General features: G+C 36.1%; 1 long non-coding RNA gene across 1 annotated transcript in view; it reads left to right on the forward strand.

Annotated features, from left to right (window-relative positions):
• The window catches only part of LOC137202134 (uncharacterized), a 457,223-nt gene that overhangs the window by 253,346 nt on the left and 190,212 nt on the right, over positions 1–13,665 (forward strand). The gene's annotated exons all lie outside the window — the stretch shown is intronic.

The following is a 13,665-nucleotide window of genomic DNA, read 5'->3' on the forward strand; positions in this document are numbered from 1 at the left end:
TTATGAATCAAGATACTGTAAACATTTGTGTGCAGCTTTTGTGCGGATAAAATTTTCAACTCCTTTGGGTAAATACCAAGGAGTTGGTATTTACCAACTGATTGATGGATTGTATAGTGAGAGTATGTTTAGTTTTATAAGAAACTGCCAAATTATCTTCCAAAGTGGAAGTGTTTATACTTAGGTATAAATCTAACAAAATATATACAAGATCTGTATGAGGAAAACTACAAATCTCTGATAGACAGAATTTAAGAAGAACTAAATAAATGGAGAGATTCCATGTTCATGGATAGGAAGACTAAATATTGTCAAGAAGTCAGTTCTTCCCAACTTGATCTATAGATTGAATACAATCCCAGTCAAAATCCCAGCAAGTTATTTTGTGTCTATTGACAAATTGATTCTTAAGTTTATACGGAGAGGTAAAAGACCAAGAATAGCCAACACAGCATTGGAGGAGCAGCACAAATTTGGAGGATTGATACTATCCAACTTCAAGACTTAGTATAAAGCTATGGTAATCAAGACACAGTGCTATTAGCAAAATAATAGACAAATGGATGGAACAGAATGGAGAGTTATAGGAGAAAACCTAGATGACCTCTTTAGGCATGCCTCTGTTTACCCCTGATAACTTTCCTTATTTTGAAGCCTGCTTTGTCTATAATTAATATAGTTATTCCTGCTTTATTTTGATTAGTGTCAGCATGGTATATTTTCTCCAGCCACTTACTTTTAATCTTTATGTATCTTTACATTTAAAGTGAGTTTCTTGTGGACAACATACAGTTGGGTCATGTCTTTTCATCCACTCTGGCAATCTCTGTCTTTTAATTGGCACATATGGACCATTGACCTTCAAAGTGGTTATTTTTACATTTGGATTAATGTCTACCATATTTGTTTCTGTGTTCTATTTGTTGCCCTTCTTTGTTCCTGTTTTTGTCTTCTACTCTTTTTCTGCCTTTTGTGGTTTCAATTGAGCATTTTAAATGATTCCATTTTCTCTCCTTTTTTTAGCATATCAGTTATACTTTATTCTTTAATATTTTAGTGGTTATTCTAGAGTTTACAATATACATTTACAACGAATACAAGTCTACTTTTAAATAACACAATACCACTTCACTGATAGTGTGAGTACCTTATAATAACAAAATATTCCTAATTCCTCCCTTCCATCACTTGTATCGTTGTCATTTATTTCACTAATATATAAGCATACATAAGCATAGATATGTATATATGATATATACATAAGCATACATTATAAAATCCATTGTTACTATTATTATTTTGAAAAAACTCTTATGTGTTAGATCAATTAAGAATAAGAAAAATAAAAGTTTTGATTTAATCATCACTTAATCCTTCTTTGATGCTCTTGGTTTTTTGTGTTTTTTTTTTTTTTTTTTGCGGTATGCAGGTCCCTCGCTGTTGTGGCCTCTCCCGTTGCGGAGCACAGGCTCCGGATGCGCAGGCTCAGCGGCCATGGCTCACGGGCCCAGCCGCTCCGCGTCATGTGGGATCTTCCCGGACCGGGGCGAACCCGCGTCCCCTGCATCGGCAGGTGGACTCTCAACCACTGCGCCACCAGGGAGGCCCCGATGCTCTTGCTTTTTTTTATGTAGATTGAGTTTCTTTTTTCTTTTTTTTAAAAAACATCTTTATTGGAGTATAATTGCTTTACAGTGGTGTGTTAGTTTCTGCTTTATAACAAAGTGCCTCAGTTATATGTATACATATGTCCCCATATCTCCTCCCTCTTGCGTCTCCCTCCCTCCCACTCTCCCTATCCCACCCCTCTAGTCACAAAGCACCAAGCTGATCTCCCTGTGCTATGCGCAGCTTCCCACTAGCTTGATTGAGTTTCTGACCTGTATTATTTTCCTTCTCTCTAAAGAACTTTTAATTTTTTGCAAGGCAGGTCTGCTGGCAACACATTCTCTTAATTTTTGTTTGTCTGAGAAAGTCTTTAATTCTCTTTCACTTTTGAAGAATAATTTCACAGAGTAGAGAATTTTAGATTGGTGGTATTTTTCTCTCAGCACTTTAAATGTTTGACTGTATTCTCTTCTTTCTTGCATGGTTTCTGAAGAGAATTTGTATGTAACTCTTATCTTTGTTCCTGTATAGGTAAGACATTTCCCCCCCACTCTGGCTTCCTTCAAAAAATTTTCATCTTTGATTTTCTGTAATTTGAAAATGATATGCCTAGGTATAGGGTTTTTTTTCTTTTCCGTTTATTCTGTTTGTTGTTCTCAGAGCTTCCTAGATCTGTAGTTTGGTGTCCGACATTAACTTGGGGGAGATTACCAGCCATTATTGTTTCAAATATTTTTTCTATTCTTTTCTTTCTTCTTCTGGTGTGCTCATTAAATGTATGTCACACGTTTTTAAATTGTCCCACAGTCCTTGGATACTAAGTTCTGTGATTTTCAGTCTTTGTTCTCTTTGCTTTTCAGTTTTGGAGGTTTCTACTGAGATGCCTCTAAATTCAAAGATTCTTTCCTCAGCTGTATCTAATCTACTAATAAGCCCAACAAATGCATTCTTTACTTCTGTTACAGTGTTTTTGTTTTTATCTCTAGCATTTCTTTTTGGTTCTTTCTTAGGATTTCCATCTCTCAGCTTATGTTGCCCATCTGTTCCTGCATTTTGTCTATTTTACCTATTGGAGCCCTTAGCGTAATAATCATAATTGTTTTAAATTCCTGGTCTGATAATTCCAACATCCTTACCATGTCCGCTTTTGGTGCTTGCTCTGTCTCTTCAAATTGTGTGTTTTGCTTTTTGGTATGTCTTGTAATTTTTTTAAATAGCCAGACATGATGCAACAGGAAAAACGAACTGCTGTAAATAGGCCTTTGGTAATGTGGTTGTGAGGTGGGGTGGGGGAGGGGAAGAGTTCTATAGTCCTATGATAGTCTTTTAGGGAGCCTATGCCTCTGGACAGTATCCTTCACAGGTGTTTTTAATTTTTCTTATCCCACCCTTAGGTGGAAGGGTGTGGCTTAGAGTGGGTTGGAGTTGAGTATTTCATTTCTCCCAGGTGAATAAGGTTCTAATAAAACCCCAGCAGGTTAGGCTGTGGTTAATTAGTTTCCCCTGAGGTCAGGCCTTCTTATAAAGAGCGGAGTGCTCTGGCAAGTTTCAAGATGGTTCCTTTCCCCTTCCCTTCAGAAGCGTGAGGGCGTTTTCTGCAGGATGCTGTGGCAACCTGGTTGAGCTCCTGGATGTAAATCTCTCCAAACTGTAAGTGCTCCCCCGTGACTGGGTCCCCCTAGAGTTTTTAGCTCTCAGAGTTGTCCTCACTGAGCTTTCATCAATTCATCAGTTACGGTTCTGGTTTCCCTACGCTGGCGCTCGTTCCTGTGGTGGTTTTAGCTCATGAATCTCTGCCCCAGTGGGTTATTTTCTGTGTTCGCTTGTGTATCTTTCTGATTTTGGGGGCAGCAGTTTGCCCTGTGTTCTCACCTCTCTTATGGATCCTAGAAGGGTTGTTGATTTTTCAGTATTTTCAGCTTTTTACTTGCTGTTCTAACAGAGTGGTAGCTTACAAGATCCTTACATGCAAAACTGGGAACTGGGCGTCTGTCTTATACATTTAAAAAATTGTTTACCTTTTACCTAATAATATAGAATAATTCAATATCTTCTTATGTTGTCTATGTAAAGAAGGCTAATTTTCTTGACAGACTAATCCTATAATATGGAAAACTCAGGTTATCGAAAGACTAAAAACCCTCAAAACCTGGATTCTAGTAATTAAAGGGGGTCAAAGTTGAGGAGGAGAAAGAAGCTCTCCTGATCTAAATATGGTCAATGATTTTCATCAGCTGAAGTCAGCATATAAGGTTTAAACGGCTGGTTCTCTATATTGCTTTCTTTGAGTCTCTATTATTTACTCCATAGAATCCTAATTAACTTTAAAAATATAATCATTAGTCCCCTTTGCTTTCAGATGCTCTAATATTTATGCCTATTGGGTCTCTCTATACCCAAATACCTTGGAATACCAGCTAGTCATGAAATATAAACTCTAGGTATATAAGTATGGTAGGCTTTCCCTAAAAGTCAGATTCATGCCTTAATCTACCATGGAAGTTGTATTATCATAACCCCCCCCCCCCTTTTTTTCTGTTTGTGTTAAAATAAGGAGTTGTAGTCTCTTGAGTTCTAGAATTTCATAATCTATTATTTAGAATTTATTCACTTAACATGTACTGTGTGTATTTTATGTTGGGTGATAAGAAGCAATAATCAACACACAGAATGACCTGCTCTGATGGAATTCACAGTTTAGTGGAGAATTTTTAGGACATTGTTCAATAATTATCAAAACATAGTGTATAATCATATGCTATATATCCATAATCTAGAGGTCACATTTAGGGAGATCAGACGTAAGAGGCATCTTTTTCAGATTGGCTCATTCAGTATCCACTCATAACTCCTTCTAGACTTCCTTTTTTTTACTCTACCATCTGCAAAGGTAAAAATCTACATTTTAAAGATTTTTTAGACCTGATATTCCCCTGTAGAAGCTAGACTCCATCTGGAGAAGAACCCAAATGATACTAGAAACGCAAAAGTGGGCAATCTAAGGTAACACCTGGGGAAATCATAGCTGTGGCAGTTACTATGCAAGATCTACTGTATGATCTCCAGCAACACAGGAACTGAGCAGTGGACATTGGTTGCAGTGGGCTTTACATTGGAACGTTCCCGTGGTGTGGTTGTACATTTCTCCAGGGTGTAGGCCTCTTCCTTGGCTTTGTAACAACCAAGCTTGGCTCCCTGGCCCTTGCAGAAATTCTTTAAGGTATCTTAATACTTTTGAACTAATTTCTTTTCTTATTAACCCAGCTGAAGGAGATTCTGTTTTCTATAACAAGGACCATGACAATAGAGTATACTTTCTGAGTCTCCGTTAAAGGTCTTTCTTCAGGAACTTAGGTTTTGAACGATCCTGAATCTGATTTCATATGTGAATTTATGAGCTAGTGGTGCCCATAACCCACAGTTGTATAAACTTGGAATCTTCACCAATCTGTGTTGAGAGCTTGGAGTTTAATTTCTGGTGGGGATTTTTTTTACTGTTTTTACTTTTATTTTTTTTTACCTTCGACTCAAGACTCCAAACCAGTGGCAAACTCTCTTGAAGCATAAATATTTTCTATCCCTGTTCCACAGACTATAAACTCTCTTCAGACTCTGGGATTTATGAAGCTCCCCTGCCAAATATTGGATTTAATATCCTAAACCCTGCTCTTAAGACCTTATATCAAAGTCTGAACTCTTAAGCGTTGCTCATTTATCAGTATCCTTTTTTTCCCTTTCTTTCATCTCTAGCACATGTGGCATTTACTTTCTTTGAGTTCATGAAGTGTTAATTTTTTTTTAATTTCGTGACTTATAGTTAGTGACGTCACAATGTCTATTTTTTCTTCCATAGTGCCGTAAGTCTATGTTTAAAAATGTCCATCATTAATCAAATCAATTTGTAACATTTACAGGCTGATGATTTCCTACAAAAAGGGCAGTGGTTTGTATGAATTCATGGGGAAAGAAAAAGATATTCAAGGAGAAAAAATTTTTTTGTGCATTACCAACACCATCTAAGGTAGAAGCTATTTCGTTTTGGGACACTGGAACTGATTATCTAGAACTGTACTGTGGAATACAGTAGCTATTAGCCGAACGTGGCTATTGAAATTTAAATTAATTACATTAAATAAATTAAAAAATTCAGTTCCTCAGTCATACTAGCTACATTTCAAGCGCTCTATAACCACACGTGCTAAGGGCTACTGTGTTGGACACCTACTGTGTGTCAGACACTATTGTCTTCATAGGCATTATGAGGGGACATAGCCCCTGTCCTAAGGAGCTATCTCTAGTCTGGGAAAAGACAGAATAAACATGTAACCTAGTTTAAAAAAAAAACAAAAAACATTTAAGAACAGAAAAGAACCCTTTAGGTATTGGTATTTAATGACAAGGATAAAATAGGATAATATTATAGTGACTAGAGGGCTGCTTAATAGGTAGATTTATAAGTGAAGGCTCTCTGAATCATCAGTTGAATGGTAACAAGGCAATAACATGCAAAAATCTTGAGTGTTTACAGATACAACAATAAGTACAGAGGCTCAAGACAGAAAATACTCAACATGTTTAAGGTACAGACAGACGGCCAGTGTGACTGGAGATTAGTGAAAGGAATAAGAGTAGAGGGAGATGAAATCGGAGACATTGGCCTAAGAGTTTGGGTTTTCTTTTAGCTGCAGCAAGAAGCTACTGAAGAATTTTAAACAGAAGAGTAGTAGCATTGTCTAATATATACTTACAAAAATATCATGAATAAAATAAGAGATAGCAGGACAAATTTTATAGAAGTGACTCACCAACTGAGTTTTGAAAGCATTGCTGCTTCTTCATCATTGTTTATTTCTTTGTTCATTTCCAGGGTAGGAGGAAAGGAATTTCTGCATTATAGTCTCTAGTAATAGACTCTTTTTCCAGTCCACTTGGTGGACTGTTTTGGGCAGGGATCTTGGTATATGGAGAGAGTAGACTGGGGACTGGGATGGTGAATTAAGAGTGGAAGAACAGGTTGCATTTACTGGGGTCAGGTGTGCTAATTTAGCAGAAGTTGGAATGAGAAAATAAAAATGATCACGTGTAAAATTCCTTCAAGTAAATGAAATGTGCTCAGCTGATTTCTCATCCTATCTCACTAATATTATCAAAACTAAGGGTTGAAATCTTTTAAGGATATCAATTAGCTACCTGTGTATGACTTTTTTGAAGTCCCATAAAGGCAAATGTAATGGGGCAGATGCAACTTCAAAGCACCGGAGGATAATATTTTCAACCCTGTCTGCATTGTTTAATGAGACAATGAATTCAGTGGACTTCAAATGTGTCACGTCTTGTAAATCATTGGGTTATAAACTTTAACAGGGTAAGTGGATGCACTGTTTCTGTCTCCACTGCATAGGGTTAGTGCACTAGATAATAGCCAGGGAACATGGGGTAGTAATGCCTACATTATTGGTTTATAGGTAGAGTGACCCTCTTACATGTGAGGGATTTAGAAGGAAAATACATTTATATGCATGAGAAAAAGAGGGAAAAACTATGAAAAGTTAGATTAAAAAACCTGAATTTTACATTTTCTCTTTATTTTCATGCAGGACATTAATTGGGTGGCCAATTAAAATTTGTGTTTATGGGTACAAGTTATGGTTCACCTTTGCTTATTTCCCTAATCTTTGGTGGTTTTATAGGTTTTAATTTTAGTGTAAGAGTGAGCAAAACCGTAACATTGCTATGCCTCTCTATGTTTTACTTAGACAGAGTCTCCTGGTGTTTATTTAAGCTTTCTTGGTGGGATTGCCACTAAGTTACAGTGTTCTATAATATTGCTCTAGTCCAAAGACTTGATATCCTAGTGCCTTAGTGATTAGTGTCTGCGTGGTTGGGTAACTTAAATTGTTTTTATGTAGCTCAGGATGTTTTGAACTGATTTGACATTGGTAATAGCTGGGCTGGTTAGGGGTATGAGCAAATTTTGTGTTTCAGGGACTAATTGATGTATCAAGCGAATGCAGCTGTCAGCATTAAGAAGAAAAGACATTTAAGCCACCATAGATACAAGATACTGCTGTGATAAATTGAACTTACAAAATGTGGAGTGGCCCAGTTATGCACATGCAGTCTTGTTTTATTTAATATCTCTTCTTGTTCGGGTGTGAATCTAGCCTTAGGCACCGGGCTGAGGAAGCATTATTACTCAGTTGCCAAATGGCCTGGATTTAAGAGTCCCATCCACTCATAAGTTTGTGGGCTTTATCAAACAGGACATTATGAATAGGTAAGGAAACACTTTTGCCTTTTCTCTCAACTAAATTAATTACATCTAAATGACAAAGATTTTGTTTCTGAGTCACACTTGTCACTGAGCTGTTCTGTTAGATAAAATCGTGTGAATTTTCTGCCTATCTTCTAAAAAATGCTAATTTCTGTACCATTATTGGAATCTGAAAAAAGTGGAATGTAAGTAAAACACAGATCAAGATTAATATGGTAGTTCTCCAATTTTTGCTGGTTGAACCAATCTTGGTAATTTTGTGCTATGAATTCTTACTTGTCTATGCTAATTGGGATGAGAAGGGAAAGAAAAGTTTCCTGCCCTTTTGTTCCTCCTGGATTTCAAATCACTGAACGGATGCAGTGATATAAACCTGCATTTAAGTCCTTTATATTTTCCTTTATAGACACGATTGTAAATTGTGCTCTTCCTGCATTTGTAATTAGAGGGTGAAACAGATTGCAAAGGCTCAGTGTAAAGAAATGTCCATTAAAATAATTTATACTGCCAAGTGATTGTTCACTCCAAGAGGGGAACTCAATTTGCTCCACGCAAAAGAATGCAGTTGCACATACACATTTTGAAGAAACTTTGTTATGCAGGGCAAAGTAACTCAGTAACTGGACCATACAGTGAAAATCATAAAACTAAAGATGCATAAATGATTAAAGAAAATGAGCGTTGTTGGAAGGGAGAATTGAAGTCGTTGGAAGCCCTTCAAAGTACAGTTTAATACACTAATCATATCTGCTCCTAAGCCTGCTGTAGATAAGAAATGTGTGGTAATAGTTTTTCCCTCTCTGAAATTTTAGCCATTCTTATAGAAGCAAATGTAGCATTACTAGTGGTGATTTGAGATACATCCCTCTATGCATTCAATATATATTTAGTAAGGAAAGAGTTAAGGTGTTTTAGCTATCATGTGAGGCAGCACAACATACTGCTTAAGAATGAGGATTCTGGAGTCAGCCCTTCTGGGTTTGAATTGCATCTGCCATTGACCCTTTGAATGACGCTGGAGAAATTGTCTAACAATTCTGTGCTTCAGTTCCTTCCTGTGTCAAACTGGAATAACTAAAAATGCTAATCTCAATGGTTTGTTGTGCCCGACAACACAAATGTATTGAAATTTTATTATTAAGTAACAGCTCATGACCAGAATTTAATATCATCCAAATATTTTATATTTACTTAATCGTTTGTTTACAAAAACAACTTTAATAAAGCATTTGTTTCCAAAAGAGAGGCAACTGCAGTTTTTCTGCCAAAAAAGTGGAAGTTTAAAAAAAAATTTATTGTAAAGCAACTATACTCCAGTAAAAATTTTTTAAAAATTAATTAATTTACCTAAAATTTAAGACAGATCTGTATATAACCACAAGCCTCAAGTTCTAAGCTTGGAAAAATTCCTTGTCTGGTGCTTATGTTTTTGACAGCTTTCCTGTCTACACAGAGCTGAAAAATTTTAAATGTAAAAATGTTATCAACATGAAACTTACACCTAGAGAAAGTTTCAGGAAAGAAACTATGCAGTTATTTTGTTAGCTCGTTATGTGAGAATCTTTAATTTGAATGACATAAACATGTATGTTTCCCTTTCAAGCAGTATAAAAATATTTTTTATGCCTTTATGTTTGTACTCTACTGGGCACTGAAGTTTGAGATTGACTCAAATTCTGCTCACAGGGAGCTTGGGCCATCTGTGAGATTAGTAGAACCTGCAAATCCTAGGGTTTACTTGGTCTGTAGAACGGCAAACAGAATTGGAATGTTGTGTCAACTTCATGTGTAACCTTGGCTGTTACTTTACCTTCACTTTGAAAGTAAGATTGCAGCTCTTAGAGTTGTTAGAAGAAATAATTGCATTGATCTAGTGCAGTTTCTGGAACATGTTTGATACTCAGTAAACAGATTGAGTAACTTTCTCCCTTTTCTTTTAGATTCTACCCCAGATAACTTCAGTGCACTCTATTCAAGGTACTATTTGAAGCCTAATGCCAAAGCTATGCAATTCTATTTTTTTATTTTTCTATGGTTTAATATTATTAGAACTATGTTTTTTTTTAAGATTAAGAATATGCTGGGAACCCAACAGGTCTCGATGTCTTTGTCTATAGTAGACTTTTTTTTTAATTTTTGAATTTTATTTAATTTATTTTTTATACAGCAGGTTCTTATTAGTCATCAGTTTTATACACATCAGTGTATACATGTCAATCCCAATCGCCCAGTTCAGCACACCACCATCCCCACCTCCCCGTGGCTTTCCCCGCTTGGTGTCCATACGTTTGTTCTCTACATCTGTGTCTCAACTTCTGCCCTGCAAACCGGTTCATCTGTACCATTTTTCTAGGTTCCACATATATGCATTAATATACGGTATTTGTTTTTCTCTTTCTGACTTACTTCACTCTGTATGACAGTCTTTATAAGAAGTTAAGACGTCTTCAAAAATAAATCAGCCTCTGAGTCACCAGTACTCAGTTTGGATGAGTATAAATCTGCTATATAATACCTGCATGTCTCTACTTTTCTAGATCAGAAAGCCATGTGGCCATCTGTAGGAGGAAACTGTTTGTGGTGCCTGACGTATTGTTATTGTTATGAAGACTAGATGATCCTTGCAGTTACGTGGGAAAGGTTCTGACAATGTCTAGAGCCTAATGATAATCTTTATATATCTCTTTTTTATCTTTTATATATCTCTTTATATATCTCTTTTTAAAGTTCTGGCTTACATCATTTTTGATGATTACAACCATTTAAAGTAGCATCACCATACATTGATCATAAAACTGCTTCTCTAATGGATACTTTTAACTTCTGAGTTAAAATCTATCTTGATCAAAATCTATCTTCTGCAAAGTAATATCCTTTGGCATTTAATACATATCATCATATCACTCAGTTTTCATTCTTTACATTGAACATTTATCTGTCCCTCTGATAACTTAAAGTTGATTTTCTGAACATGTAAACTAGATTGTGCTAAGAAACAGGAGCAACATTTCAAGAAGTCCGCACAGGTGTCTGTGGATGTTTTCCCCCTAAGGATCTGACATTTCTTGCATCTGTGTTTCTTGTTTTCCTTCTTGATAAAACCTAGTGTTTGGTTTTTATGCTTTGTTCCAGAAGCACATTTGTCTCATATCTTCAGAGAATAGTTTACAATGAATTTTCACTATGAAACGTAACTGATGGTACAAAACCACTCCTTCTAATCCCTTGGGTCAGTTTGCCAAAAAAAAGTATTATTTTAGTTTTGCCTACAGTGACACTCACATGCCCTCATGGCTTCCTGAATTCTCCCCTACTGATTCACATTTTACTGTTTTAAGGGCTTTGTGTGAATCTGAAAACACATAAATTTCTCCGTGTAATTCCTTTTTAGATCATCAAAAAAGTTAAATAATTATTTTGGCATTGAGATTTCCCATCATTAACTTTTCTCTGTTCAGAAAAGTGCCTATTTGTTTCAATTTCTTGTCAGTTTTCAGATATAACAAATGTTTACCCCAGAATATACGTTTTTCTCCAAGTAGAATCAATTTGATCTTAGGGCCTTAGAAGTCATTTGTTTCTCTATCTGCCTAATGATTAGATTCAGCTGAAATATAGGAAAACCTAAAGGACTTCTCTCTGAGGCAAACCATTTTACCTTTAGACAGTATTGTCTGCTAGTTGACATTAACAAAGAAGACATTACCAAAGAGTTCACCACATATTTTCTTTAAATAGTTAAATTTTCTCATATATTGGGGGGGGGGTGTATAGAAATTAAATTTGCATAGATTTGCATGAGTCTAAAATAATGTTGTCTATTGCCATGTAACTTGCGAGAAAATCTCATTTCTTTGCAGGTATATGATTTATTTCTATTCAGGAATCTTGTTATGTCCAAATTACTCTTAGTAAAGGTCTACTCCTCTCTATTTAGTGAGCTAAAGCAGCATGACAGGATATAAAGAGCAAAGGTTCCAGGAAAAACTAAATTTTATCTTCCATTTTTTCTACTTGCCAACTCTGGACACCGAGTTAACCTCTCTGAGCCTCAGTTTATCCTTATGTAAATTGTAAGAGTAACAACATTAATATGTATATTGTCCAAGTCTCAGGATAACTGTGTGGATCTCGTATGTGAAAATCCTTTGGAAAATGAAAAACATATTTAATAAAGAAACACCAATATATTTCTAAAGTACGTGCTGTGGGATTGATTCACGTGAGGAAAAGCTGCATGCTTATTTAGTCAGAATGCCCTGAATCTTTCAGACTTCATATGAGAATGTTATAGCTCATTTTAAAATTGATACTGTATTTTTAAAGATTGAGGGTAGCCTGGGTAATCTAGCTATGCTATAAATCATAATATATGAGAAATTAAAAACAACCCTTTTGTCTGGCACTATTTTCCTAGGAGTTCATTTTGGAAAGTGCAGTGACTAGACAACTGCCAATTACTGAACTGTCAGTCAATCAGTTTTTCTCCCATGGGAAGTTTGGGATTGGTTATTTTAGGAAAACAGTAAATGTCACAATTTCTAGGATAAGCAAATGGGAACACATGTGGACGGTTACTTAAAGAGCTCTATCCCAGCCTAAGTTCCTTAGAAATAGAGCTTATTATATGCTAAAATTTTATTGGGGATGTTATTCCAGGGAAACAGAGCGAGGGAAAAGGGAAATGAGTAAAGAAAGAAGGGAAAACAAGGACACAGTGGGGCATTGCCAAGCTGGTCACAGCTTCCCAAGAAAACAGAATCAATTCTAGGTCACATGTGAAGTCTCCGGAGAAGACTGAGTCAAATTTGCTTGCTGGCTCCGCCTCCTTTTCTGTCTCTTGTCTCTCATTGATCAAAGTCTGACCCACAAGATGTTAAAGGCTCCGCACAGCTAGGTTATTGTACATTGATTTCAAGGCAGCTGCTGGAAAACCTGAAACTGTGGTGTAGATGATCTGATCTCATCCCTGAGAAGGCTGAGGCTGTAGTGTTTTCAGGAGATGAAGTGATTGTGGTTTTTGACCACCAGAACAGCTTGAGCAGTCACCAGAGCTCTTCAGCCAAACAGGAAACAGGGCACATGGCAGAGCCCCGGATGGGAGGTGGACATGTATATCGGATTTGGTATAATACACACACACACACACATACACACCAGAACTGAAAATAATTACATACTTTGCCTTATTAAATAGGAAAATGCAAGAAACTTTTATGCAAGAAACATTTCCAAACCCATAGGACTAACTAATCTCATCTACTTAGAGGAATTGTAACCTAAGGAAGTATCTTTTGATTCCTTACCAACTCCATGCTATACTTACAAAACAATCATTTATACAAACGACTCTGCATGTTGTAAATGACCGATATCATTATCATCTAATTGCAATCATCATCATTGTCTAATGGTACTTCTGAAGGGGACCACCTGCCCATTTCAAAGCAGATGCACCAAGTGATGGATTGATAAGTCGTCCATTACATTAGGTTACATTTAAATAGGTTAAGAGTTTATTTTGGAATTAGACCAAGATAAGCTTGCCACTACTTCCCTGAATAGAAAATATTTGTAGAGGAAGAGTGTTTTTGTTTGTTAGGGTTGTTGGAATTTTTAAATAGTTTTTATTTTTGTTTAATTCTTTACCTGAGAGGATAGAAGAAAATACATTACAATAAAAAACTATGTTAATTCTGACTGGGAAAAGTAGTATACATAGCGATTGGTACAATAAAGAGAGAAATAGAGCCTATTAGTCAATATATTAAAAGTGAATATTT

This window comes from Pseudorca crassidens, chromosome 11 (genome assembly GCF_039906515.1).
Source record: "Pseudorca crassidens isolate mPseCra1 chromosome 11, mPseCra1.hap1, whole genome shotgun sequence".
Classification (NCBI taxonomy): Eukaryota; Metazoa; Chordata; class Mammalia; order Artiodactyla; family Delphinidae; genus Pseudorca; species Pseudorca crassidens.